Source organism: Carlito syrichta, unplaced genomic scaffold (genome assembly GCF_000164805.1).
Source record: "Carlito syrichta isolate Samal-C Ts95f unplaced genomic scaffold, Tarsius_syrichta-2.0.1 Scaffold123381, whole genome shotgun sequence".
Taxonomy (NCBI): Eukaryota; Metazoa; Chordata; class Mammalia; order Primates; family Tarsiidae; genus Carlito; species Carlito syrichta.
In genome coordinates this window covers 97,377-122,685 of record NW_007067477.1, presented here as the reverse complement: position 1 = coordinate 122,685, position 25,309 = coordinate 97,377, and the positions used below count along the sequence as shown (strand labels likewise).

Here is a 25,309-nt window from a genome sequence, read left to right as displayed (position 1 = left end):
GGCGGCCAAGAACCTCAGTCAGGGGAGCCATAGAATCAAGCCATGGGGTACCGTGGGCAGGGTGTGGCCGCAGCTCGAGGACGGGCCAGGTCAGGCAGGATGACAAGAGGAGAGAGAGAATGGGGCTGGTTCCCAGAGGACGCCATGTTCTGTGCGAAGGGATTGGAACCCGATCCTGTGGACGACAGGCAGGCTGAGAAGGATTAATCACAGAATAAGCAGATTTGCTTTGAAAAAAACTCAGCCGGCCTCTGTGTAAAGAGTGGATTACAGAAAGCAAGAATGCATACGAGAAAATCGTTTAGGGTGTCGTGTCACAGGGCGGCAAGGGTGAATGACCGGCTGACCCAGGGCAGCGGGAGCGTGTAGAAGGAATTCGCAAGCTGCCTTATTGCTATGAGTGGCTAATACGAATACTGATGGCTCACAGTTTTAGTTTTCACCCTTCTTGAGTCGGGGTCTAAACCCTGAGATACAGGCCCAAGCTGTGAGTGGGAATGATATGCATGCAGTTTACTTTGATTACTAGGAGCAAGCTGGTTAGAGTCCTTCCACGTGGCCCTTACGTGGATACTATGAATACTGGTGCGGTGTATCAGGACATTTATGAAAGGTGCGGAAGATTCTCTACAGTCATATTCTAAAAGTGTGATGTGTTTCTACAGTCTTCCAAAGGTGTATCATGCCACGTGTTTCCCGATAGTCATTTTTTCTGTGGCTACACATGTTTGCTGTAGTGATCGGTTGTTTTTACATGATAATTTTCTGAACTTGACATCCATCCCAATAGCACTGATGTAATAATTATCCACTAGATTTTGTAGCTGGTCATCATAGCTACAAATCAAGTCTTTTTGACTGTTAAGAGAAAACTTTATTGTTGAATTCGTGGTTCTGCTTTTTTCAGGCAAGTCGGGTGTTTATTGGTTTTAACCTGTTTTTAAAAAACAGCCAAAATGATTAAGATTTGAATAATTAACTGAACGGTCACCTTTTCTGGTTTTTCATAGTGCTGTTTTTTGCTTTGCAGGAAAGAAATTTTACCCGCGTTTCTTCCCAAGCCTGCTTCAGAAATAGCAGCATATTTTAATCGGAGGTTTGTAAGTATCCGTTTCTTCTTCATTTAGGAAATCAGATCTTGATTTTGTGGAAGAAATGGTTCCCACGGTCAAACACTTGACAGGATATAGCTAAAGGTAGCATGAAGGATTTGAATGAGAGAAAAACACACACAACAACCTGCCACTCCTCAAGAAGCAAACTAAAGAAACCAGCATCTCAGTCAGAAAGTCTTCACTCAATCTGGCTGTAGCTGATGAATATTTGGTTTATTCTTAGGCAACTTCTCTTTCTCAAAATCATTAAGCACCACTTTCATTACCTGTTTCCTCTTTGTGAAAACTGTATCTACGTTCACATATTTTAGAAAGTTTGTAACATTGATGAGAAGGAAGAGAAAAAGGACAGGACATGAACACAAAAGATCCAAGAATCTGCATTCGGTTACAAGTTATGTGGCTTTTCCATGAACACTTTCAGTGAAATTTGTTTTTAATAAATCAAAGTTAGCTCTCCTAATAGCTAAGTTCCATTCAGCTCATCATATGTATGAAATGCCTGTTATTGTTCTGTATCCCAAATCAACCGATCAACTCAGGAAGGAGAAGCAGGGAAACCCTTCCTATTTTTATTGACGGGAGTTCAGGCAAACACACATTTTCACAAACAGTTGTTTCTGTAGATGAGTTTAGAAGAATCCGTGAGCTCACTCATAAGCGCGGACCCTGAACAATTTTCATAATACAATAAGAAAGGGATTGATAGTAGTGGAAAACTGCTGGGGGTCGGGGGGGGCACACTTCATCAATAAGGATACCTAATGTCAAACCAGGTGATGTTGGGGACCAAAGTGAGGCCCGCACTTTACCTGAATTGTACCCTACATCTCTTAAAAAAAAAAAAAAAAAAAAAGAATTCGTGAAAGAGGAAAAAAAAAAGGCGCTTGCTGTATAAAGGTATTTTATTCCCTGAAAGAAAACTTCAAGCCTAAGGACGTTCTTTTGCAGCCCTGAAGCAAATACTTAGTATATCAAGTTTAACAACCAGAGTCCAGGACCACGATGTAAGGACAGAGCAGTACAGCAAAGTAGTATAACTAAGGTCTGAAGCCAAGCCGGCTCCTTGCTAGCTGTGTAAGGTCTTGGACAGCATCATCCTAGGCTTCTCAACAGTAAGTATTTGTGTTTGAAGGCTGTTGGTGAAAATGAGGGCTACCTTAGATCATTTCACGATTCCAGGAAATGCCTGAAATGTTGCTGCCTAGCAGTTAATAGTCATTTTATCTCAGTTAATCTGTGATTATTATAATGGCATTAACACGTGTGCAGTAGCTAATAAAACCAACCAGCAGGAACTGAAACATATTTCTAACTTGCTTCATCAGGTAACATCCCAGCAAACTGTGTGATGTACTGAATACCTAATTACACATTCTGTAGCACTAAGATTGTTTCCTCGTATGTGGCATTAGCTTTCAGTTCCAGTGCATACATTTATTAATCTTGTGATTCCACGCCAGTTACCTGAACTCTGTAATGCTTCAGTTTGTCGGTAAAATGAGAGTAATGATGCTGACATCTCAGGCTTGTTAAGGGAATTAAAGGTAATGATGAAACAATATAATATACCTCATAATTAAATAAACCTATGTGGCAATGTGATTTCCTATCTCTTCCATACTGTTTGTAGACCTTGGTTTCACCCTCAAGGTTTCACTTGTCAGCATATACATGCTATTTTGTGGCTGAAGATAGTATTAATAAAATCACTGAGAGAATTGTTCAAGTGCAAATTCTTAACTGCACTTCCAGTTATTTTTAACAGGCCTCTTAGATAACTCACCTGAAAGTAATCCAAAGGCTACCCTTTGAGAAACACAAACTAAAAAAAAAAAAAAAAAAAATCCCCAATTAGTTGATTGTCAAAATCAAAGGGCAACTATTAAAAAACAAAACAAAACATACATATTCCTGGGGCTCTACCTTGGAAATTCTGAGTTGGCAGCAGATCTGGAGCAAAGCTTTGGCACTTGCATTTTTGAAACGTTGCCTCATTGATTTGGGCAGTCAGCAAACCGCTGCTTCACAGCCTCGCTGTATCTCTAACTTTTTTATTGAGGGAGTTTTGGCTGTGCTTACTACAAATGAAGGAGGGGATATAGTCACGAGGGCTTTGGCTGGTCCAGGTCAAATTACAGGAGTAAAGAGGAGAAGTTTGGATGTCTGCACTGCATGCATTAACAAAACAGTCTTCTCGCCCCTGGTTATGCAACTGCTTTAAGTAAACCCGTGGGTCAAGCCCACACACAGTAGATTTCCTGAAGCGGGAAGGGCCGCTGAAGACCATCTTGTTGAAATCTCTTGTTCCACAGAGGAAGGAAGGGAGAGATTTGCCCAGAACCCCAGGAGGAGACCAGGACTAAGGAGGAAATTTCTGCCTCAATCTCAGTTCCATTTCCATCACAATTGGATGCCTGTGGTTGCCATTCCAGGAACCTGCACCACCTGTGAGGCCTGCCTGCGTCTCCAGCACTGACTTGGGGCTTCCCCCGCAGGCATAGGAAGCGCTCTGTGAATGCTCTACAGTGAGGGTCTTCCTTTCCGACTCCAGTTCTGAATAAAGAGGCAGGAAGGCCACCGAAGGGTTGCTGATACTCCCCGGGCGAGGCTGTCTGTTCCCACAGGGGCACCATCTTCTCTCCCTGCCTCTTGAGCCTTAATTTCGCCAAAGCCAGGCCTTTTCGCAAACTCCATATCTCCAGAAGGCAGAGCCATCCTCATTTTAGTCTGTCTTCTTATGCCTCCATTTTTTTTTTTGGGGGGGGGGGATATTTTTAGTTGCCCTAGTTTGGACACTTTTCATTTCTGGAGTGCCACTCAGTTCAACATATATTAAGTACCGCTCTGTCCCAAGAACAGTCCCAGATACCAGAGATGCGAAATGAGTCTGGTATAGTCCTAATTTTAGGATAATTCACAAGTTTTGGGGGAAGGAAACCAGTTTGAAAACTGTCACAAGAGGATTTGCGAGTTCCACAAGAGCGCAGGAACCAGGGCTTCCACTTTCTAGGGGAGTCAAAGACAACTTTAGAGAGTAGCTGACTTTGACCCGCTCTAGGTGCAAAATCCACAGCCCACAGTATAGACGTGCAACATTTTAGAAACACGTGCAAAGGAAGTTCCTAAGGCTTCATGAAGAGAGCAAATGCAATTGAGGCTAATAAGGCAGGTGTCTGCATGATGGCAGGAAACCCGCGTCTTCTCAGGCCACGACCTCCAGGCTGTGTGACCCTAGGCCAGGGGTCCTCAAACTCTTAAAACAGGGGGCCAGTTCACTGTCCCTCAGACCGTTGGAGGGGCGGACTATAGTTTAAAAAAAAAAGACTATGAGCCGGGCTCGGTGGCTCAGCCTGTCATCCCGCGCCTTTGGGAGGCTGAGGTGAGTGAATTGCTTGAGCCCGCGGGTTCAAAACCCGCCGGGCAGTGAGACCTCATCTCTACAATAAATCAAAAAATCAGCCAGGCATGGTGGCGCATGCCTGGAGTTCCGGCTACTCAGAAGGCTGAGGCGGAAGGATCGCCGGAGCCCAGCAGGCCGAGGCTGCGGTGGCCGGGAGCGGCCACTGCACTCCAGTCTGGGCGACAGAGTGAGACTCCAACTCAAAAAAAAGAAAAGAAAAAGACTATGAACAAATTCCTATGCATACTGCACATATCTTATTTTGAAGTGAAAAAACAAAACGGGAACAAATACAATATTTAAAATGAAGAACAAGTAAAGTTAATAAATCAACAAACTTACCAATATTTCAGTGGGAACTATGGGCCTGCTGTTGGCTAATGAGATGGTCAATGTCCGGTTCCATATTTGTCACTGCTAGTCATAACAAGTGAAGGCGGCAAAAACACCCGGCAGGCTGGATAAATGTCCTCGGCAGGCCGTATGTGGCCCGCGGGCCGTAGTTTGAGGACCGCTGCCCTAGGCAATATAGTCAGACCCTCATTCTTTCACCTCGTGAAGTACCTGTTATAGACTGTCCTACATGCTTGGGATACTTCCAAGTGGAGGAAAAGAGCATCCCAGACAAAGCGATATGTGAGCCAAGGCTTCCATTTTTAGTACACTGTTGACCAAGTGAAGGAAGGAATGAGAGCACTCCAGCCAGGGGAAACCACCTATGTCCAGTGGCCTGGTTCTGGAGTGGAGAGGGAGTTTATCTCGGAGTTATAAGCCCTGAACAGAGAGGAGTTTCTTTCAACTGCTAGACCACAGGAGAGGGAAGGAACAGTGAGAGATGAGCCTGGAAGCAAGCAGAGCACAGATCGTGGAGGTGCTGTAAGTCATGAAGGCACTGGGTGAGTTTTTTCCTGGTGCAGTGGGCATGACTGAATACTGAGACAGTAAGACTCACTTGGCTGGTGTCAAGAACGGACGAAAAGACAGCAAGACTGTGGCAGGATACTCAGTGAAAGAGGAAAATCTAAGCTAGAGAGACTGATGATCTTAACTGGGGTAGTGGAAGAGGATGAAGAGTACAGTCCATCCATCTATTGGAGATCTCTTTAGAGACTAGAGATTATAAAACTCGGTGATCAGGCCGGGCTCAGTGGCTCAGCCTGTCATCCCAGCACTTTGGGAGGCCAAGTTGAGTGGATTGTCTGAGCCTGCGGGTTTGAGACCCGCCTGGGCAACTTGGCGAGACCTCGTCTCTACAATAAAAAATAAAATAAAGAAATCAAAAATTAGCCAGGCATGGTAGCACGTACCTGTAGTTCCTGCTACTCGGAAGGCTGAGGCGGAAGGATCGCCGGAGCCCAGCAGGTCAAGGCTGCGGTGGCCGGGAGCGGCCACTGCACTCCAGTCTGGGCGACAGAGTGGAGTGAGACTCCGACTCAAAAAAAAAAAAAAGACTTGGTGATCATGAAGGGTGAGGGAGAAGGATGCCTCCCGGGTTTCTGATCGTGCATCTGGATGGAGCACAGTGCTGTTCACTAAGAAAGAAAAGCCCGACGGAGGAACCAGCTTTGAAAGGAAGATGGAGATTTCTAAGCCAAGGTGATGGGATCAGCTGACCTGTCCTGTGGTTCTTCAGTATTAACGGGTCTTGCACATGCCGCGAATTTCACGCGCATTGTCACACTTCATCCTCTCAACTGTGTGAGGTGTCATCATGTGAGCTCCACAGAGGTGGAAGCTGACACTCGGAGAGCCCACGTGCCTTGGGTGAGGTCCCTTAGCGAATTGCAGTGGAGCCAACAGTTCAGCCCAGAGGCCTAACCCAGGCGTAGTCTATGCAAAGCACCTGCCGTGGCACCTTCTGTTCTATCACTCGCTTTCCTTTTAGCTCTGACTCATATAATTCTATGAAAATAGGCCAATTGCAGAACACAGATAACTTGAGACTTTATGGCTTGTTAAGTGGAACACGTAAACCCTACCTTCTGGAAGAGTTAGAAATTTCTTCAGGGAATTTTTCCTTTGGACTCTCCAAAGCTTTGCTGAAAAATCAACTCGCACAAGGCAGATTAATGGGAGAAAAGGCATACACGCTTTTTTGAACGAATACACCTGGGAACCTGCAGGATAAAGACCCCAAAATACAGGGAAAATTGTCCATTTTTATGCTTAGGCTCATCAAAGCACGGACAGCCATATAGAAATAGGATACTAACTGACTCACTTCACCGTGTGCCACGCCTTTCCTCCTTCCCTGTGCTCTGGCCACCCTGACCTTCCTTCAGTTCCTGAAAGGTGTTTGTTATTCCCTTCTGCGTGGACTCTTCTTTCCGGCTTCTACACCCAACTAGCTACTTTTCTTCTTTCATATGCCGGTTCGTGATGTCAACGAGCCAGATCCTGATATACTCACACAACACCTTGTGATGTTTTTTGTAAGACAATTTGTGTTGGCCATTTTTATAATGTTTTTCTCATCCATGGATACGTCATAAAAACCATGATAAAACTGTTCGGGCCAGCAGCCTATAATTGGCACCCAACCGGTCTTTCCCAAGTGAATGAGTAAATTTGTAAATGAGTGAAAGTGGCTTTGGACTAGATAATTTGTATTCGATCATTCGTTCAGTAAATTACCGTTTAGAATTGAAACAAAAACCTTTTTTTGCACCTGTAAAATGAGCTGAATTTTGACCATATATAATATGGTTTTTTAATATTCAGGTGATATATTTCCTCTGATATTATATTGTAATTGCTTTTGTCTTTCTGAAGTCAATTTATTTATTTAGCTCAATAAATGAAGCTGATTCAAACAGTGTAGGGATAATTACCTAATTGACATTTTTTGTATTAAACCAAGGCAATTAAAACTTGGAAATGGCAACTATAAAAAAACAATATATCATCACTCGGTGTACCTAAAGGGTGGAAATGTGCCATCATTTGTTTTTAAATGTCACATCATTATTGCACTTGCTAATTAAATGAGGCTTTTACAGCCCACTGAAGATAGTTTCACATTTTCAGATATTTAACTTTTTCTTTCAAGAATTATTTGCTACCCGTAATTAACAAATGAGGCCAAGCATGGTGGCTCACGCCTGTAATCCTAGCATTTGGGGAGGGGAAGCCACAAGGACTGCTTTAGCCTAGGGGTTCCAGACCCACCTGGGCAACATGGCAAGATCTGGTCTCTACAATAAATTTAAAATGTAGCTGGGTATGGTGGCATGTGCCTGTGAGTCCAGCTACTGGAAAGACTGTGGTGGAAGAATCACCTGAGCCCAGCAGACTGGGGCTGCAGTGTCCCTTGATGTGCCACCACACAACAGCCTGGGCAGCAGAGTGAGACTCTGACTCCAAAAAAAAAAAAATGAGAGTTGCCTGTCGCTTAAGGAAGAATGCCACTAATGTGTCAGCCCATGGCACTCAAGTCGTACTAGGCTCTCAGTGTTCAATACTTGCTCCCAGAACTCTGGACTGAACAACTGGAGTGAACTGTGGTATATACTTGAGTGTGGGGAAAGTTCTACCTTCTGGTCTCGTGATATATTGCTGAGGCTTCTTTCAGGAGTAGCCTTTCAATATCTAAGAATGAACTGAGAAGAATAGACTAGAGAAGCATTAGCTGGAATAGTCTATAATTCTAAATGGAGGAAGGGGAAATTAAGGGAAGGTAGAGGAAGACTAATGAGGTAGAGGTTAACATGATGGTTGTTGCAAGACATGGTTGTGGCAGGGTGCTAGTCAGAAGGGCCGTTACCTAGGAGACAGTTCAGTGCTTGCCAGCTTGGGGGTCCTGGCCTCCTAGGATTCCATAGCATTATCAGAGGAGTCCACAAAGCCATGTGTCTGTGTCTAAATTAATATTGTCACAAATCGTATCTACTACCATTTTCTAAGTGTATAAAATTTATGATTATACAAAGTAAGAATGAATTCCTTTAAATGTTTAGTTCACACAATACTTTTTTATCTGTCACCGATTATCTAAAAAGTGTGAGTTCCTTAAACTTGAGAGGTCATTTTGCCATTAAACCTCAACAGACATAGTTGTAGCTCCTATACTGCTGGATATGCAGTTGTTTGTTTTGTGTGTGTGTGTGTGTGTGTGTGTGTGTGTGCTTGTTTTTGGTTTTGTTTGTTTGTCTCTAGTATTATCCACACATTGGATTTCTGACCATCCTCAGACTGTACGAATGCTCTCTAAGTGCTCCCCGTCACATCGTTTGGTCTGTAGCTGCTACTGTCTTCCAAAGCTTCTTGAGCCTGCTGCAGCTGTCTCTCGTCTTCATTATCTTAGGGTTGTCTTCAAGGTTTTCCCTGCTCTCTGCCCGAGGCAGAGGCATTGCTAGGAAGATCATGGTGCAGAGTAAATTTTACCAAAGTCTTGAGGATGACATGAGAGAGTTACGGTGCAGTAATGGGAAACCTTGAGCCGGGCTCGGTGACTCAGTCTGTAATCCCATGCCTTTGGGAGGCTGAGGTGAGTGGATTGCCTGAGCCTGCAGGTTTGAGACCCGCCTGGGCAGCGAGACCTCATCTCTACAACAAATCAAAAAATCAGCCGGGCGTGGTAGCGCGCACCTGTAGTTCCAGCTACCTAGAAGGCTGAGACGGAAGGATTGCTGGAGCCCAGCAGGTCGAGGCTGCGGTGGCCGGGAGTGGCCACTGCACTCCAGTCTGGGCGACAGAGTGAGACTCCAACTCAATAAATAAATAAATAAATAAATAGCCGGGCGTGGTAGCGCGTGCCTGTAATTCCAGCTACTCAGAAGGCTGAGGCGGAAGGATCACCGGAGCCCAGCAGGTTGAGGCTGCGGTGGCCGGGAGCGGCCACTGCGCTCCAGTCTGGGCAACAGAGTGAGACTCCAACTCAAAAAAATAAAATAAAATAAAATAAATGGGAAACCTTGAATTGGATATTCAGTATCATTACTACTAGAGTTCATTTGTTTTGCCCATTCACAATTTTGGGGTCCAAAATTGATTGACTCTTTCCTTACCTTGTCACCTTGTTTCAGGTGTCTGCTCACCTTCCACAGGCAAGGTGACTTCATACCTTTCCTGCCTCCCAATGATTGTGTCTAGATTTCTTCTTTCTGCACATAAATAAATCAGTACATGCCATGATGGTTAAAATTTGGCAGTTATGATCAATGCACAAAAATTAGTTGTATTTCTATATACCAAAAACAGGCAGGCTAAGGATCAAATCAAAAACATAATCTCATTCACAATAACCACAAAAAACCTTAGTATTCATCTAACTAAAGAGGTGAAAAATATTTGCAAGAGAACTATAAAACACTGCTCAAAGGAATCAAAGACAACACAAACAAATGGAAGAGGATCTCATGCACATGGATGGGAAGAATCAATATCATCAAGATGTCCATGCTACCCAAAGCAATCTAAAGATTCATCGCAATCCCTGTCAAACTACCAGCAACATTTTTCATAGACCTATAAAATGTAATACATAAATTCATATGGAAGCAAAAAAAGAGCCTGAATAGCTAACGCAATCCTCAGCAAAAAGAACAAAGCTGGTGACATCATACTTCAAAGTTTACTGCAAGGTGTTCCGTGCTGGTATAAAATAAACACATAGACCGATGAAACAGTATAGAAAACCTGGAAATAAAACCATAGATCTACACTCAACTAATCTTTGACAAAGCCAGTAAAAACAAATATTAGGGAAAGGAAACACTATTTCGCAGATGGTACTGGGAAGCTGGCTAACCATATGCAGAAGAATAAAACTGAAACTCTGCCTATCACCGTATGCAAAAATTAGGTCAAAACGGATTAGGATGATAAATGTAAAACCTCAAACTGTAAGAATTGTAGAAGAAAACTTAGGAGAAACCCTCCTGGATATCAGCCTAGGCAATGAATTCATGACCAAGTCCTCAAAAGCAAATGCGGCAAATACTAAAGTTGACAGATAGATGACCTTATCAAGCTAAAAAGCTTCTACATAGCAAAATAAACTGAAAGGAGGGATCCCAAGAAACTTAGAATAAACTTAGTTCACATTTTGCCTCAACATAGCCATTTTTGCTTAGACTGACGTGCTTTGAATCTAGCACAGATTAGACATAGATAAATTTTCAACTGGCAGTTTTTAGGAAGCGTTCAGACATTTTACTGCAGGCCAAGTTGGCAGCCTACCCCACCCCCTCGGCAACTCTCCATCAGATGCAAGACAAGGACAGCCCAGCCATTCAATTCATAGTTTACCGTAATAATCTCTAAGAAACTTTCAGGTTCCTTGTTGAAGGTGGAAGGTCAAAGATCACCCCTTAGCTGGCCAAAGCCATAGAAATGATAGTAAAACCACTTTTTTGCTAAGGAACTTGTGGATTGGAAATGTCTGACAGATTTCTTGCAGGGAAAACCCCTCCCCTTGTCTCCTCCCATCTAGCCCACCACCATGGCAGCAATCCTTGACTAACCCACCCATCTGCCTGCTGTACATCACCTGACATCAGTATCTGTGATTACCTGCCCCTTCATGATGACCTGGAGCAGATCACTTCCCAATCACCTTCATGACCTTCCTCCATCAAAGGGAAGGACTTGAAGGACTCAACCCCAAGCAACCAACTGCCATTGCCTCGCTAAGCTATGGTGTGGCTGTATACTCTTTGAGCTATGGTCAGGCCATGTTTTCTTAAGCTTTGGCCTTCTCTCCTACCTTGGGGGAAGTGAATCTCCTCTTTCTCTCTCTTTCTAATTTCGTTTTTAAATAAACTATATTTTCTAACCTAACTTCTGTGCAATTCTTTGTATCTTTCATGCTGCACCTAATCGCACACCAGACACCCCAAACCCCCAGCGGGCCTGACCTAATGTTCTGGAGGCCCTGCTGGGGGTGTGATCTAACAGAAGCCATGCAGAGTAAAGAGACAACTCAGAACAGGATAAAATATTTGCAAACGATGCATCCAACAAAGGTCTTACATCCAGAAATTATAAGGAACTCAAATGAATTTACAGGAAAAGAACAAATAACCCCATTAAAAAGCGGGTAAAGGATATATACAGACACTTCTCAAATGAAAATCTACAAACAGCTCTCAAACATGTGAAAAAATGCTCGGTTTCACCAATCACCAGAGAAATGCAAATCAAAACTATAATGAGATACCATCTCACACTCATCAGATGGCTAGCATTAAAAAGTCAAAAAACAACAGATGTTGGTGAGGCTGAGGAGAAAAGAGAATGCTTGTACACTGTCAGTGGGAATGCAAGTTAGTTTGACCTCTGTGGAAAGCAGTTTGGAGATTTCTCAAAGAACTAAAAATAGTAATTCTACTTCTGGGAATATACCCAAAGCACATAAATCGTTCTACCAAAAAGATACGTGTACTGGTATGGTTATTGCAGCACTATTCACAATAGCAAAAACATGGAACCAACTCAGATGCTTATCAATGATGGACTAGATAAAGAAAACATGGTGCATATATACTATGGAGTACTATGCGTACTGTGCAGCCATGTTCTTTGCAGCAATGTGAATGCAGCTGGAGACCAACATTCTAAGAGAACTATCACAGAAACAAAAACCCGAATATCACTTGTTTTCACTCATAGGAAGACACTAAATGTTGGGCACAAGGATGAAAACAACAGACACTGAACACTGCTGAAGGAAGAGGGAGAAAGGGGGAATAAGGGATACAAAACCACTCACTGGAGAACATGCTCATTTCTGGGGGAAAGGGGTTTCAGAAGCCCGGACCTCACCTTCACACAATATCAGATCTTCACATGTACCCAGGACTCTAAAAAAAAAAACCAAAACATAGCAGTTATACAATTCAGACCTCATGAACACAACTCACAACTTTTCATTCACATCCATATGGAACTTTTACTACTCTGGATTTTTCTGTCCCAAAGTGAGATTCTCATTGAACCAAGCCTCCTCCATCCCAACAATCTACTCTCAAGCAAGAGGACTTTCCGAAAGGATTGAGTTAGAATGATGCAATTGACTTCTAAGCAGGGCTCAAGGGGAAGCTATGGGCATGCTCTTTAACAGACATTCCAAACAGAAAATTTCCCTTAAATTAAAAAAATAGAACCACTGTTTGATCAAGCCATCACATTTCTGGATATTTATTTAAGAAAACTGAAATCAGAATTTCAAAGAGATATTAGTACACCCATGTTTATTGCAGCACGATTCACAGTAGTCAAAATGTGGAAACAACTAATTGCCCATTGATACATAAATGGACAAAGAAATTGCGGTATATTCATACAATGGAATACTGTTCAGCCTTTTAAAAGACAGCAATTCTATGATATGTGACAGCATAGATAAACCTTGAGGACATTATGCTAAGTGCTAATAAGCCAGCCACAGGGGGAAAAAAATGATGCATGAGTACATGTGTATGAAGTATTTAAAACAGTCAAATTTACAGAAACAGAGTGAAATGATGGTTGCCATGGACTGGAGGAATGGGGAAGTGAGAAGTTACTCACCAAGAAGCACATCATTTTAGTCAAGCAAGATCAGTAAGCTCTAAAGACTTGCTGTACAACAATGGACATTAGTCAACAATGATGTATTTTACTCTTAAAAATGTGCCAAGAGCCTAGATCTCACGTGCGATGTTACTTTTTTACTGCAGTAAAATAGAAATCTGGAAAGAAAGAACCACAAATCCTTTCCCCTAAGCACGGTGACGCCCAAGGAGAGACAGCCACAAGAGCTGCTTCCTCTTCCACACAAGCCCAGAGGCTGCTGGGCCTTTTCCCTTCACACATTACACCCTCTATGTCCACAGGTGTTCTGACGAAACGAAGGGATCTTTATTCTCGAAAATAATTAGAAACCACCATTATCTTATCTTCGAGATTAGTCTGGCACAGATGTCCAGGAACTGATATTTAGACCAGATTTTGAAATTAAGTAGATCATTTATCATACCAACAATCTGGTCTCCTTTCCACATCTTTGAAATCAGGGTTGCTTTTTTTGATTCTGTTTTTGTTTGTTTATTAACAAGGACTGATAACTAAACCTCTTTCTAGCTCCAAAATTCTCAGATATCTACAAATAAGGCATGGATTGGCTTCTTTTATTTTGTTTTCCTCTTGACTGCCTTTAACAGTATCAGTTTGACTTTGCGTCAGTTCCTCTAAACTACAAAACAGGAAAAAGAAACTGGATTAGGTATGCTTGGGTTCAGGTCAGATATATACATGTGAGTTTCTTATACAAAATGTGCATCTCCATCTTAAAAATTAGTCTATTGAAATATTTCTATAATTTTTTTTTAAATTCAAGAAACACTCAATTTTCTTCTAGCTGCTGGACTTCACAGGCCATCGAAAATGTGTTTCGAAAAGTTATTTGCTTACTCTTGGTGATAGTTTAGGATCCGGATCATGCTTTTCCATCATTGCGGAAAGGGGAGTCACCACTGAAATAAATTAAAAGGAAAGAATGTGCCAAAGTGCAGGTAATACAAAAAAGTTGCAGTTTTTAAAATACTAAAAATTCTAACTTATTTGTAATTACTTCTGTGTATATGAGAAATAGAGGTAAGAATGAGCCAATTCATATTTCCCGATTACTTCTGTGTATATGAGAAATAGAGGTAAAATGAGCCAATTCATGTTTCCCAAATCTGGAGGCAACTTTCAGAAAGGATCAAAAGAAAAAGGAGAATGGTAGGTTCAAAAGAGTTTACATCAGGCCAGGCTCGGTGGCTCAGCCTGTAATCCCGCGCCTTGGGAGGCCGGAGGTGAGTGAATTGCCTGAGCCCGTGGGTTCGAGACCCGCCTGGGCAACTTGGTGAGACCTCATCTCTACAATAAATCAAAAAATTAGCCGGGTGTGGTAGCGCGCGCCTGTAATTCCGGCTGCCTGGAAGGCTGAGGCAGAAGGATCGCCGGAGCCCAGCAGGTCGAGGCTGCGGTGACCGGGAGTGGCCACTGCTCTCCAGTCTGGGTGACAGAGTGAGACTCCAACTAAAAAAAAAAAATAGTACATCAAACACAAACCCAGAAGCAAAATGCTCATTCTGCTAGATCTCAGCTGAACAAGTGCCTATGAAAAAGTACATAATCAATGAAAATTTCTGCTGTGACTGGGCTGGTTAGTTTTAGATTAAAAATACATCAAAGAAGCATGATGTTTCAGACTACTTAAAGCCTTCTGATTTAGGATTTACTGGGAAACACGTTTTGAATTTTAATCTTGGCCCTTAACAATGCTTTAAATTACAAAGACCATTCAAGTTAACAGAAGATAGTTATCTCTACTTTCCCTGCGTGCTCCATAGAGGATTTGCTGGGGCAAAAGGATTTGCATTTACATGCAAGTGTGCTAAAACAAAGTAAAAGTCCATGAATATGCGCATTGTTTGTATTTCCAGACCTGCAATAGGGGCCTTTGAAAATGCCAGAACATTTCTCCCTCTGTACACTGTGATGTATAATTACTGTGCGTTCAGCTGTCCCTAGCACACACGGCTTCAAGGTTTTCTGGAATCTCAGGACTCTCGCTGGGTGTAGCTTGGGACTCAGAGACAACTCTCTGAGACTGAAAGACCCAGGGGCAATTGCCTGGTGCCACAAGAGCAACTTGGATCAGAACACTATTTAAATGCAACAAGGGCGACCGTATGGTATATATACTACGTAGATTTGCCTTTAAGCTTCCACTTTTGAGTGCAGGTAAAATATAGCCTAGTAAATTTTACCCCTCTAGCTCAGAAAATTCCAAGTTTTGAGGTCATTGTTGGAAACACCTGGCCCATACGTCTTAAAGGTGAAAGAAATTGGCTTTTAAATGCTTAGAGTATTTCTATTTTTGATGAATGGAAGTTTAGGTGGCTTTGATTAAGCAGGTTTGTGTGTAAAGAGAGGTCAATGAGGACCAGCCAGGCTCAGGGGCCAATGCCTGTAATCCCAGCACTTTGGGAGGCCAAGGCGGGAGGATTGCTTGAGCCCCCAAGTTCAAGACCAGCCTGGGCGGCGACATAGCAAGACCTTGTCTCTACAAAAAAATTAAAAAGCTGGGCTCGGTGGCTCAGCCTGTAATCCCGCGCCTTTGGGAGGCTGAGGTGAGTGGATTGCCTGAGCCCGCGGGTTTGAGACCCGCCTGGGCAGCGAGACCTCATTTCTACAATAAATCAAAAAATCAGCTGGGTGTGGTAGCGTGCACCTGTAATTCCAGCTCCTTGAAAGGCTGAGGCAGAAGGATCGCTGGAGCCCAGCAGGTCAAGGCTGCGGTGGCTGGGAGTGGCCACTGCCCTCCAGTCTGGGCGACAGAGTGAGACCCCAACTCAAAAAAAAAATAAAAATAAAAATAAAAAAATCAGCCAGACATGAGGCGGAAGTGAAAGGATTGCCTGAGCCCAGAGGTTGAGGCTGCGGTGAGCTGTGACTGATCATGTCATGTCCTGGATGGCAGAGTGAAACCTCAATTCAAAAAAAAAAGAAAGCTAAAATATCATCTAGGTTCTCCTGCCTACATTGCAAAGGACAAATGGGGGCATCCTTTAGTTACTGGGAGGGGGGGACCTTGTGTAACAGGAAATAGGAAAACAGCCTCAAAGAGATTAAGGACTCTGCCCAACATTATCCCGTTGCTGGTCCTAGGAACACAAATTTGACTCCAGACTCCCACTGGTCTTAAAAATAGGCAGAAGATAAAACGCTGACGATTCAGGAAGGTCTTTCTCCTCTTTTCCTTCAAATCCCACTCCTTCGGCATGAGCTAATGTGTGGGAATGCCACCATGAATGATGGGCTTCTTTAGTGTAAGTCTTTTTTAGGATCTCCCTCGCAGGGAGCCACCTACAGTGCGTTACCCTGTGAATGAATGAATGCATGAAATCTTTTCGAAGAGCTGGCTTGGATCGGTTGAATAGGAAGAGGCTACGGGAGTGTCTCACGTCAGGGGTGGGGGCTGGGAAGGGAGCCAGGGGAGAGACTGAAGACAAGGAAGGGGTGCCAGCGGCTGGTCTGAGAGTCTGATGAACAGTAGCCACGGCAGCTGTCCGGCGTCTGGGCGCTTCACTGGGATGAAATGGTGCTGTTACGCGTCCTAGAATAGCCGTGCGGGGACTCGCTTTCTTCACTGCCTTCGTGTATTTATTCTCGGTGTTTGTTCTATTACATACAGCTGTTTTACACTGACCGCATGGCCAAAGATGGATTCCGACTGTTTAATTTTTATTCACCAGGACATCTGTTAATAATGCCCCCCAATGTTCGTTGAATTAAACGAGAGATTCTTCAGCGCTGCCTATTTCTTTTGTTTTGTTTTTGTTTTCTTTTATTCTGTTGTTCTTGTTGTTGTTGTTGTTTTAAGTTGGAGTCTCCCTCTGTCGCCCAGACTGGAGTGCAGTGGCCGCTCGCAGCCACCGCAGCCTCCACCTGCTGGACTCCGGCGATCCTTCTGCCTCAGCCTTCCAAGTAGCTGGAACTACAGGCGCGCACTAACACGCCCGACTAATTTTTTGATGTGTTGTAGAGATGAGGTCTCGCCGAGTTGCCCGGGCGGGTCTCGAACCCGCGGGCTCAGGCAATCCACTCACCTCAGCCTCCCAAGGCGTGGGATTACAGGCTGAGCCGCCGAGCCCGGCTGCCTATTTCTTAATCCATTCTGTATGTCTCTTTGAGAGACCCAGAGAGAGCTCAGTGAGCATGATCCAGGACGTCCTGCTTACTCTTCAGGGCAAACAAGCTTCAGTGAGCAATTCTTTCTGCTAGTTTCAATGTATCTGTGCTTCCTTTTCTCCCATCTCCCCCTGCTGTGAGGATATTTAAGAATTTGTGTTTCTTTTGGCACGGTTGAGTTTCTTGTAGATCCTAGACGTTAGGCCTTTGTCTGATAAACAGTTGGCAAATATTTTTTTCCCCATTCTGTGGACTGTCTCCCTGCTCTCTTGATGGTTTCTTCTGCTTTGCAGAAGCTTTTCAGTTTGATGAGGTCCCACTTGTCTATCTGACCTCTTATGGCCTGGGCACTTGGGGTTTTGATCAGGAATTGGTTGCCTATGCCGATTTCCATAAGGGTGTCTCCTGCATTTTCTAAGGTTCTTATATTTTGAAGTTTTACGTTTAGGTCTTTCAGCCATTTAGAGCTGATTTTTGGGTATGGTGAGAGATAGGGGTCTTGTTTTAAGCTTCTGCGTATGGTCAGCCAGTTTTTCCAAGGTCATTTACTGAATAGGTTCTCCTCTCCCCAGTGGTTGATGGTGGAGGCTTTGCTGAAGATGAGTTGGTTGAGAAATTGAGGCTTTTCTTCCAGAATCTCTATCCTGTTCCCTTGGTCCAAATGTCTTTTCCTGTGCCAATACCAGGCTGTTTTGATTATTGTAGCCTCATAACAAACAAAAAGCCCTATTAAAAAGTGGGCAAAAGATATGAAGAGACTCTTCTCAGAAGAAGACATACGAGCAGCCAACAATTACATGAAAAAATGCTCAGCCTCACTAATCATCAGAGAAATGCAAATTAGAACCACACTGAGATACCACCTAACTCCAGTCAGGATGGCCATCATTGATAACTCAACAAACAACAGATGCTGGAGAGGATGTGGGAAAAGGGAACATTTCTTCACTGTTGTTGGGAGTGTAAACTAGTACAGCCTCTGTGGAAAACAGTGTGGTGATTCCTAAAAGCTCTAAAAATTGACCTTCCATATGACCCAGCAATTCTCCTTCTGAGACTATACCTGGAGGAACTCAAATCACTCTCTGAAAAAGATACTGTACACACATGTTTATTGCAGCATTCACAATAGCAAAAACATGGAACCAACCGTGCTGCCCATCAAAAGTGAACTAGATAAAAAAAAATGTGGTGCATGATGGAATATTATACAACCATAAAGGACAAAATTATGAGCTTCACAGCAACTTATAAAGATTTAGAGTCTGTCGTATTCTGTGATCTAACACAGAAACAAAGAACTGAGTAGCACATGTTCTCACTCATAAGTGAACAATTATCATAATACTATTTTTTTAAAGGGTTTGGCAGTAGTGGGAAACTGCCAGGGGAGAGGGGGGAGCACACTTCATCAATAAGGGTACCTGATCTCGAACCAGGCGAAGTAGGGACCAAAGTGAGGCCCAAACTTTACCTGTACAGTGACCATTTGTATATCTAATCCTGAATTGTACCCCGCATTCTTCAAATAAAAATGTTAAAAAGAATTTTGCATCAGCATACAGATTCTTTGATTGTTGCAAAGGCAGCTTTTCAGAAGTTTCTTTAGTTAACTTAATTATGGTAGATTTGGGGGCGTTTTCTCATGCTAAAATTATTCAGCATCCTTAATCCAATGTCAAAGGAGAAAACCTGATGTGAAGTGAACAAAGTCACAGGATGGCTTGAAAGGTCTTTCTTCGTTCAGACATGCTGCCTCGGGGATAAATGTGGCGATGCTTAAAATGCCAACAGAACTCTTGGATGACGTTCGATCATGTAAACTTCCCGTCCACACAGGCAGGATCTGCAAATGATGTGGATCGCGGTGCTAATCAGTGTGACGTTCATTCAGAAAGCACTCATGGAACACCAGTAGACACTGTCTACACACACTTCGAATCCATGTGTTCTTACACTTCGAATCCATGTGTTCTTGCCTCATCCGCATAGAATGCTTAGGGGACTTCCTATGAAGCTGATTTCCTGCTGAACTTCAGGGTGGATTATCGCCGTGAAAGGCGAGTGTGTCCAGGGGATGACTGGTCTAGCCAAGGACCCCAGCATATGCCCTGGCAGAGCAGGTATTGACAACGTTAATTTTGTGATTTGATTTAATTTTTGATTCTACAAGGAGACTTGTCATAAGGTCTGAAATTGGATGAGTAGGTGTCCGAGGCTGTGTTATTGCCTTGCTATACTTGTGAAAACCACCAGTATGTAATTCATTCATTGGGATAATACCTGCTGTTAGATCCTGAAGTAACAAAATATATGTATTTATGACACCCGCTCCCAGGGTATTGTTTGGAGAAAGATGGAGGAGAATGTGACCTAACTTTTACTCCAGTTATTCTCAAACTAGTGTAACCATAATCACCCAGGGTGCTTGTGACACCTGTGGTATCAGACTCTGAGTCAAAAGCCTCAGGGAGTCTGTATTGTTATCAGGCTTCTCAGCTGAGCCTCATGAACAGACAAGTTTGAGAAATACTTGTCCTAGTTCACGTGGCATACAATTCATTTTCAGTACACAGACTTTTTTTTATCCAACCTTACACTCTCTCGTCCATTTTTCTCCCCATCTCCCCTACGAAGATTTGTTAAAAAAAAATCTCAGGACGAGTTTATTTGCTTAAATTCAGTCTCCAGCCTGGCCCAGGTGAGATGAAATTTTCCCAGAGACCTAATTTTTTTTTTGTCTTCTCCTTCCCATAATTTAATCAAGTGTTAAAGTGAAAACTCTGGTTCTTTGTGGAGTAGCACATAAGAAAGAAGAGTAATTAATTTACACTACCTAGTGTCAGGATGTAATATGATCAGGTTGGCAAAGCTATAAAAAGAAAAATATCTGAAGCTCATAAAAAAAAAAAAATTGAAAGCGGTCACTGTTAGAGCAGATGGATGGAGCAGAGGGCCTGATCATTCAGCAGCTACTGAGCTGAAAGGATATTCAGGTCAAGGTGTGCATAGCTTGGAGAAGGTCATCAAATCTCAATTCCAGCTTTCAAAGTGAAAGTCCTGAATTTTATAGTAGCATGCATATTGATATTTTTACTGTATAATAATGACCCAAAGGACTGGTAAACAGCGCGGTCAACTGTCAGTTTCCCTCAGGGAACCTAACACAGTAGTGGGTTTTGCTGTGTTCTTTGGAATCATCTATCCCTTGTGACCAGAAAATGTCCTTTCATAAACTGCACACTTATTTTCAGATTTTAACACAAAACTATAAAAATGGAGTGCATTAAAAAGTCTAAAATTAAACCCAAAAAATCTTGGGATTATTAAACAAAAATTCATATTGACCTCTTACTGTGTTTAATGAACTCTGACGATTGTTGCAACACAGAAGATAAGTTGGAAAGTAAAACTAACACACCTAAAAATAACAGAATAATTAAATTATCGATAGGATTATACTGGCAGCAATAGAAATGTTTGCTTCCATTTTATCCTCTGAAAGAATTTTAAGGCATCTGAACGTGTGTGTGTTCCCAGATTACATATACATAGCTATACTGTATATATATTACATAATACTAAGTATAAAAAACAGAAAGTAAGTTTATTCAAATTTATACATGGGCAACATAGCAAAACCTTGTCTCTACAATAAATAAAAACAATGAGCTGGGTGTGGCAGTGCATGTCTGTAGAAAAGAGGCAATATAATGAAATGATTAAAAGTCTATGTTTTGGAATTGTACATAACAGGACTTAAATCCTAACTTAGGGCAAATCTCTTAGTATCTGGAAGACTTAACTTCAGTTATATCTTTTAAACTGTGACTCTCTCTCTCTCTCTCTCTCTCTCTCTCTCTCTCTCTCTCTCTCTGTCTCTCTCTTTCTCTGTGTGTGTGTGTATGTGTGTGTATGACATTTGTGGTAAGGATTAAATACAATGCTACTTATAAAGAAGTGTACAAAATATAAAAAGCAACTGCCTAACTAAAGACCCAGTTAAGAGTGGCTTTTCTACATGTAGATGACTGATACAATTTTTAGTTGTCAACTGAGATTTATTTATTACTTTATATTTAATGCTCTCTGTGGTCTCTGTTCACTGACGAATGATACATATAATCTAGAACAAAAGATCACTTAAGTTTCCAATATTTTAAAAATCCAAATAAAGAGCCACAGTCATGAAAGTCAACGTTGTTTCTGACAGTAGCCTGACTCTTTGAATAAGAAGACTTTTGGGGCTGAGACTGGAGAACTGAGAACAAACTGTAGAGTGGCAAAGAGTATATGATGATGTTAAAGTTAGTGTTTATATTTCTGGTAAGAGAAATGAAGCGTGGTGTGAGAAGAATTCAAGATGTAATAAGGCCCTAGCTGTTATCCGAGTCTCTGTGAAGGTGCTCAGGACTCCACCTCACTTAAAGAAGTTCCAGATGTGCTATGATTCTAAAAAGGCAGAGAACAATGGTGAAGAGAAGTGCCCAGGCAGATGGGCCCGAGTCCTACCTCAGGGAGCTCCCAGGCTCTCAGAGTGGTGAGTCTCTGTACCAAGGTCATGTATCTCCATAAGGGCTCAGAGTGGTTTAAAGAGATTATGGTACTGAGTTATATTCTGGGTTGGAACAGAGAGAATGCAGAGGCACATCCTCTACCTGAGCAGGTCTACCTGAGACGATGGCAGTGGGTCTCAATGTACAGTTGAAACAGGACAGGTTGCAACTCAATGGGGTCAGTGTGGACACAGGACATTTGCAAACCTGACACTTTTGTTCAAGATAAAAAAGAAAGTGGTCTTGGCAGTAGGGTGTTTTAATCATCTCCTATTGACCCTGGTGGTGAGGGTGAGCTAAATAACACCTGACGTTGAGGAGATGAGATGATCAGTTTATTAGTCACATATACTGATGACTCAGGGAAAGAGGACACTGCACCATGCAGGACCACACACACAGGAGCTGCACTCGGGAGCAGAGTGAACAGCCAGGGCTGTGGGATACAGACTTTGTGGTATTAAGGTGGGGTGCCTCTGGTTCCTGATTTGGCAGGCAAGCAGGAACTGGAACTCAAGGATAAGTGCTCAAGGATAAGTGGAAATCCTGGCTAGTCTTTTTGATTAGGAGGGATGTTTGGCTAGGGGACTTTATCTATGGGAGCAGAGTGGGAAGGAGAACGGTGGTTAGTCCATTAGATACCTAATTTATCGGATGTCAAGGCTTCATTTCTGGCCTTATGCCACAATTGACCCCTTGATGCTTTGCCCTTGGTTGAAATCTTAATGATAACCGGGACGTTTAGGGATTTGGAGAAGTGCTTTTCTAGGAAGCAAAGTAGGCGCCCGTCAAGGAGGGGAGAGGGCTACAACTTGAAAGAGTCATCAAAAGCACGAACTTTAGAGGTATCTCATGTATAGTCAATGAAGGCAACAGAAACCCAGGCCACACAGAAAGACGTGTGTGACATTGATATGGAGAGCGTGTGTCCCCAGGGGACATGCATTTAGACTAGTCAATATCTAGAGCAGTAGTGACAACTGGGGGGAGAAGGAACCTTTGCTCTTTTGTGACTTACATTGGAGTCCTCGAAAAGTTCATTAGGCTTCTCAATTAAACTGCCTACCTGGACCTAGCCACCTGAGGCCTGTGGCAGAGGTTGAATTTCCATTGAATTTCTTCTACAAGATCCCAGCGTTGTGTAATTCTGAGAAGTGACAGGAGTGTCTTGGCAACTGTCATTCGTGTCTAGAACTCCAAGTGGGATAAGGAGTATCCTGCTGAAGTCTTGTGTCATGGCCTAGTATACGTAGAGAAATCTGTTGGCTTGGTTTAAATTTTGAGTATCCATGAGGCAAGATTCCCAGAGTTCTTGAAGAAATTCCCAGAGTTCATGCCCAAAGCATGAAGCTTAGGCAATGGCCTACATTTGTAAAAATGTGCAAATGGGGCCAATTGGCCAGGGCGACCGGTGCTAAGATGAATACTTGAGTATGCCAACTGTGCTGACCCTCGGGTTGTGTTCTTTATTAGGTACGTCCTGGTAAAGGAGTGAAAAGCAGCAGCTCACCACTGAGCTCCATCGCATACGATGGTGGCAACATCATCTGTAAAGTATATGACCTTCCCTTGCGGTTCGTTCTGTGGATCCCAGAGGGCTGCCCTGACAGCCAAGGGCTTTGAGAAAGGGGTAGCCTCCTCTAGCACCACGGTATCTGAGGGAAGCCAGATACCATGGTGCTGAGGGCAGAGAAGGCCACGCCCTCCTTCCGGTGGAATATGCCAGAAGGCCTGGGTTTGATTCCATCCTGTTGCAAGGAGGTCTCATGGCCATCCCAAACTCATGGGGTTCTGCTTCAGTGACCCAAGGCATTATGGATGCCTGGGAACAGGGGGTCATAGGCTCAAGGTCTATTTCCAGAAAAGCCCAGTATGTGGCCAGTCTAAAGGTGTTCTATAGTTCAAGGTCAGGAAAGGTTTCTTGCATCAGAAACCTATGGGCAATTCATGATCATCATAGGTGGTCCAGACACTCCAGGAGGCATGAGATGAGTCTGGAGGTACTAATTGGAGTGCCTGTTGATTTCCATTTGGGCATCGTCTAGTCTTTGTAGAAGCGGTTCTCCCTCAAGATGGGCCAATTTGTAAGTAACAGCATTAATGCGATTAAGGAAAATTTGCAAACTGCCTCCAGAACCCAAAAGGGGCTAAAAGATATCGGATTCGTATTAACGTTGTAGGCATTGAGAGAGGGTTAATATCCATTTCTTAAGTTTCAGGGCTACAACAGACTTGGGTTTACCAAGTAACTTTCTTTTTTTCTTTTTTTTTTTTTTTGAGGCGGAGTCTCACTCTGTTGCCCAGGCTGTAGTGCAGTGGCACGCTCACGGACACCCCAGCATCCACCTGCTGAACTCTGGTGATCCTTCCGCCTCAGCCTTCCAAGTAGCTGGAACTACAGGTGCATGCTACCATGCCCGGCTAGTTTTTTGATAGATTGTAGAGACTAGGTCTTGCCAAGTTGCCTGGGCTGGTCCCCGCAGGCCACTTGCCTTGTCCTCCCAAAGCACTGGGATGACAGGCTGAGCCACCGAGCCTGGCCAACTTTCAAGAATTTAGTAGAAGTGATAGAGCCTTTTACTCTGTGCAATATAACAATCCATCCTTTTGTTGTGAGCTCCTTTGTGAGTATTTGTATGTCCTTAGTGAATATGCTGAACAAGTCTCCCTGGAGGAGCAGTCATCAGCCATCGAACTTGTGCTCCTGGAGAAAGGTGGATATGGTTAAGCTCTTGTCTGCAAAGACTGTGTGGAAGGCTGCTGAGAGATCCCATGAGCAGCCTGGTAAAGGTGGACTGTGTCTCTTGGGAGAGAAAAAGCCAAGTGGCTGAGAGGCTGTGGAAATAGGCACTGTGCAGATAATATTAGCTGAATTCATGGTAGCAAAATATTTCTCAGTTGCTGATTAGATGGAGTCGGCCCTTTCATAATCTGGTTGTTGGGAGTCGGGGCGTTACAGGTACTAGACCATGGCCTCAAGGTAGCAGCTGTCGACCATGGGGCACCATCTAGTTGCTTCTGGTTTAAGAACGGTGTCAATAGGCCCAACTGGTGTTCAGTGGAGAAGCAGTGGGAAGAGTCACCCCTTCACTCTTAGCTGTTACTCTTTGTTGCTACTCTTGGTCACTTAACTGTTGCATAACACGTTTCAATCTTTAAAGGCCCTGATTTAAATGACACTGAACCATGTGAATTATTTCATCTTGGGGTAGAGGGAGGGAGTCTGCATTCCCATTTTGTCAAGCCAATTTGTAAGTGTCAAAAGCTTAATCTAATTTTCATTCATTTTTCATTGGGTCAGGGTGTCTGTGCCCACTGTGGGATATTTTAGGGCAGTGAGTGCCTTGACCACAGGGAATTGGGGCAAGACAATAGTTCTGATGGTTAAAGTGAGGCATAGCTATCTGGCCTTTATTTTATACTTGGTCACTTTCCTCTATTATGGGGGATGCCGGGCTTAAATTTAGGACGTCTAGGCATAGCTATACTTTAAACCCTGGTGCCAGTTAAAATCATGAAGATTTGCCTGTTGGCATTTCAGCAGATCTTTTTTTTTTTTTTTTTTTTGAGTT

At 43.2% G+C, this 25,309-nt stretch overlaps 1 protein-coding gene across 2 annotated transcripts in view; it reads left to right on the top strand.

The window, feature by feature from the left end:
- The window catches only part of PKIB (cAMP-dependent protein kinase inhibitor beta), a 98,501-nt gene that overhangs the window by 46,254 nt on the left and 26,938 nt on the right, over window positions 1-25,309 (top strand). The window contains exon 2 of one of the 2 annotated variants that reach the window (XM_021707685.1): window positions 1,031-1,096. The gene's annotated coding sequence lies outside the window, so the exon portion shown is untranslated. Of the gene's footprint in view, window positions 1-1,030; window positions 1,101-25,309 lie in introns of both variants that reach the window. The other variant, XM_008048374.1, reaches the window with a different exon arrangement.